Source organism: Sphaeramia orbicularis, chromosome 24, assembly GCF_902148855.1.
Source record: "Sphaeramia orbicularis chromosome 24, fSphaOr1.1, whole genome shotgun sequence".
Lineage (NCBI taxonomy): Eukaryota > Metazoa > Chordata > Actinopteri > Kurtiformes > Apogonidae > Sphaeramia > Sphaeramia orbicularis.
In genome coordinates, this window is record NC_043979.1 from 4,701,902 (window position 1) to 4,706,878 (window position 4,977).

General features: G+C 36.9%; 1 long non-coding RNA gene across 1 annotated transcript; it reads left to right on the plus strand.

The window, feature by feature from the left end:
• Nucleotides 1–918: 918 nt before the first annotated feature.
• On the plus strand, nt 919–2,116 carry LOC115414706 (uncharacterized). The gene is made up of 3 exons (XR_003934703.1): nt 919–957; nt 1,883–1,984; nt 2,061–2,116. It is a non-coding gene; the product is annotated as an uncharacterized LOC115414706 (long non-coding RNA).
• Nucleotides 2,117–4,977: the final 2,861 nt, after the last annotated feature.

A 4,977-nucleotide genomic window follows, 5' to 3' on the forward strand; every position in this document is an offset into this window, starting at 1 on the left:
CCTTAGGGACTATCAATAAATTGCTGGTCCAAACGCTGCAGAAAACCTTACTCAAACTACACTCATTTAAATTTCATAGAACTAATAAATTGTCAAAGCTGAATTGCAGTTTAGTAATATTTATGACATAACTTTAGGAAACACCACTTAATATTGGTGTCCAGTCTGTATTCATATTTTTATGAATATTATTAATATTTTTCATTACAAAAAATGTCAGTTTTTCCTCAATATTCCTAGTCATGTGACCCAGCAACGTCAAACCAGTCTCAAATTATTATACTAAAGAGTACCTTTAGGAAACACCACTTAATGTTGCTGTCCAGTCTGTATCAATATTTTTTATGAATATTATTCATATTTTTTGCAAAAAAATTAAATTTTTCTTTAGTATAATAATTTGAGACCGATTTGGAGTCGCTGGGTCACGTGACTTGGAAGCGATTGAAGAGAAATTTAAATTTTTGTTAAAAAAAAAATAGGAATAATATTCATAAAAAAATATTGATACAGACTGGACAGCAATATTAAATAGTGTTTCCTAAAGTTATGCCACAATTATTGCAAAACTGCAATTCAGCTTTGACAGTTTATCGACTATGACATTTAAATGAGTGCAGTTTGAGTAAAGTTTTCTCCAGCATTAAGAGCAGCAATTTATTGATAGTCCCTAAGGCGTTGGCTTCTGAATGTCCGTCAAATATCCAACCCGCTGCTAACTTCACCTCGGTCGTGAACGTCACTTGTGTTCTTCCCGCGAGTGCAATGTTTCATATTCCTCTTCTGCTCTGGAGGATATTCTGTCTTCTTGGAAATCATGAGTTATCCACTCTTTGCGCTCTGAAACCAGTAGCCGGGTAGCAAACTGCCATTTAACACCACAGAAGAAGAATGCTGGCTGGATGGGCAGAACTGACTGAAACAGCACAACTTCTTTGTAAAGAATAACGACTAAAAGTAAGTAATATTGTAAGTTTCTTTTGTTTTGCAAATTAACAGACTCTCTTAACGCACATGCGCTTCAGTAGGCCTAATGTCACCTTACGAAAATAGACCGTATATAAATCACTGTGTATGATATAGCCTAAATGCCGCATACGCGCAACCAGCTAGCTATACTTAGCTATACTTACACCTAGCTAATACATGTATGACTACTGAGACAGAACTGTTTTTTATTAAAATAATTACAACTTGCTATGTCTATGGTTACGAATCTCATAGCGTTCAGACTCCTCAGAAAGGTCGAAGCATTGTTTACAACACGTGTGTCTCATAGAATAATTGTGAAATTGTTTGGCACAAAACATGTATTTGTTACCACATTTAAAATCATGTTGCTACATAGTTAATATTAGACCATTTATGTAAATTATACCAAATTGATCATCAATACTTTTGCTACTTTAAGAATATGATCTTTGTGATAATTTTGTAGTTTGACTTAAGATTTTGAAATTAACAGTGACCTAATATTAATAAAACAGCTCTATACTATTTCTGATACCAGTCATTGATTAATTGTTAAATGGCCATGGTCTCCCCTTTCCCCCTGCTCTTTATTAAACAGAAAATGCATTTTTAGGTAAGGTTATCAATTTTATCCAATTAGGAGAGAATTCACACAGAATAATGAATACACATGCGAGACTGGAAGTGATAAGATAAAAGATCAAAATGGTTCAAAGAAATGAACAGAGAAAATTGGAAGTGGAATAAAATCGACACTTTCTAGAATTTTTTTTTTTCTGTTTGCTTAAGAACTGATAAGATGAAAACCCCTATTACTCAACAAACACTTGATGCTTCATCATAATGTAGAGTTTTAAATTACAGAAAGTTCCACTATATATTCCAGCAGCTTGTGTCTGTATTTATATAGTATTGGAGTGTCAAAATGACCAGACGAAAACCTGGAAAACGATGGAGAAGGACTGGTAATGAAGAAGACCCAAATAAACGACCAAGAAGGACTACACAATTGGTGAGTAGCCTGGCATAGCCGTGTTGCAGCAGACTTACAGCATATGATATTTAATACGTTATTTTCCTCCCTGCAGTCATCCCTCCCTGTGGCCACCAATGTTCATGTGGAGACTGATCAGCAATATTTAGGTAAGTTATGAAGTGTGTGTGTTTGTTTTATGTTCAAAAGGCATCTTCTCTGTTGTCTGACCTGTTGTAGCCACACCCAGTGGCAAGTGCAGAGGAAAGAGAGAGATCCTGAACACAACTAGTTCTGATCGAGAATCACAAGCACTGTAGATAGAAAGATACAATTAGATTAGTGTTCTTTGAACCTCTCTCCTTTAAGTTAAGGCTGTTAATAATAATTTAAGACCATGATCCTTTCATAAAGCTTACTGAGTGGCTGCAGCCTCATGTTTGGTTTGCTACTGTGGAATTCTACTCATTATTGGCATTGTCTGTAACCATCAGCCTGTATCATATATATCCTTCCGAACCCTGTCCAGCTACTCATTCACCTCAGGTCCCACAACTTCTTATTGTTGTGTGTTGTGATGAGTTACATTCAACACTGTGGATTATGTGTTATCCAAAACATAGAAAGAGATGTAAACATAAACTGCTATAGCATGATCAAGATGTGGGGGGAAAAAAAATGCATCCTATTAGGTGTATTTATAAATATCTTCCATTTATGTAAACTTGTCTCTTGTATTTTATGTGTTTTCTTTTTTTTTCCTTTTTCTTTTTTATCTTTTGAGTTTCTTGCAAGAAAGTTTCTCACAAGGAATCTGTTTTTTGCTTATTGATGAAAATATACTTTAAACAAAATGTGGCTCTCTTAATATTTTCAAGAGGGTCGTGATCCAGAAAAAATGTGTGAACTATTTATGTGTCCTCTTCTGTGTCAGGAGCTAGCAGCAGGAGAACACAGCAGGAGGGGGTGCTTCCTGGAGGAGCCCAAAACGCTGCACTTCTAGGGGAACATGTTCAGCCTCCTGGTGTCCATGCAGGATGTACCACACTCACTGTGGAACATCAAGTCTCTCACCACCTGTCAGGTACACACACCCTCTGTCTGTCTGTCAGTCTAATGATGTACAATATGTTCTGTCACTGAGCAGATCCTACAAAAAAAAAAAAAATGCTATTTATCATGATTAACTCAGGAAATCCTGAGATTAATCATAATTAAGAATTTATTCGTTTGACAGCACTAGTTGTGACAAGATGTTTTTTTAGACCCTTAATAATTTTTATTCAATTTTTTTACCAGCACAAGAAAGCGAGGCACAAGAAAGTATTTCAACTGTTCTCTCTATCGAAGACAATGAAGAACCATCTTCCAGTTCAGCCTTCAGAGATCCACCTGATGGTATAACAACTGAACAACATGGCAGTGCTGAGTATGATCCATCTCAATCATTTGAGGAAGCTCTCCCTGATGTAGGGGATTGGACTTACGATGATGGACATATGTTCAGTGAGGGATTTGAAGAGGGTTTGAGTGAGGAGTGTGCAGAAGAGTCAAATTTCAAGGACACAACAGACAGACCATTATATGATAATGCATCAATAACTGTGGCAGAGTGCCTTTTGATGATCATGGCTTATGTAAACTGTCATAAATTAACTGATAAAGCCCTTAGTGATTTGCTGAAAATTTTCAAGTTGCTTTGTCCAGATAGTCTGAATACAGACTGCTTAAATAGTGTACAGAAGTTCAAAGACTTTTTTTTCTCCCATTCTGCATCATCCCCTATTGTATTGCATAAATATTGCAATAATTGTTTTGGGTCATTAGAAGGTGAACAATTAGAATGTCTGTCTTGTGGGACCTGTGTGTCAGAAGAAAGATCCTCATCCTTCATAGAGGTTCCAATTGAGGCACAAATAAGGTCATTGTTTCTCAAGCCAGGTTTTCAGAAGAAGCTTAACTTTAGATTAAGCAGGAAGAAGACAGATCCGAACAACATTGAAGATATATATGATGGAGAAGTTTACAAACGGCTTGTGGATGGGAGTGGTCCTCTTAGTGACTCTAAAAACATCTCAATTACTTGGAACACAGATGGGGTACCTATTTTCAAATCGTCCAAATTTTCAGTGTGGCCTTTTTATTGCATCATCAATGAATTGAGCTTCATGGAACGCACAAAGAGAGAGAATATGTTATTTGCTGGACTTTGGTATGGGGATGCAAAACCATCCATGGTTACATTTCTTAGACCACTAAGTGACACACTGAGTAAACTTGCAGACAATGGAATTCTTGTGCAGCCTGCAGAGTTGACATCTGATCCTTTTGTGTGTAAAGTGCTTACCATTGCTGGAACATGTGACTTACCTGCTAAAGCTTTAGTCCTTAATTCAGTGCAATACAATGGGAAATTTGGATGTCATAAATGTGAGCAGCCAGGAGAGACTGTGAGGACAGGGGAAAGGGGACATGTCCATGCATTTCCATACCAACATGGAAATCCAAAAGGGCCACTGCGCACAAATGAAAAGTTTGCTCTTGATATGAAAATTGCAAATGAGACCAAAACCACTGTTAAAGGGGTGAAGGGTCCCTGTTGGCTTAGCAAACTTAAAAGTTATAACCTTATCAAAGGCACTGCCATAGATTACATGCACTCAGTCCTTCTTGGAGTAATGCGCCTTTTGATGATTCTGTGGTTTTCTCCAGAGTTTTCTCGTCAGCCCTTCAGCATGGCAAAAAATGCCAAAGAAATTGACAGGAGATTTCAGGATATCTCTCCACCATCCTCAACTCGATATCCTCGATCAGTGGCATCTCACAGAATGTTTTTTAAAGCATCAGAATATCGGGATATTTTGATCTTCTTTGGACCTGTTGTTTTCCGTGGAATTCTTGCAACACTTTACTACAATCACTTCCTTCTACTAAGTGAAGCTATTTTCATTTTGTTAATGGAATCCATATCAGTTGAACAGATTGATCATGCAGAAAAACTACTGTTGAACTTTTGTTCTCAAATGGCTAAT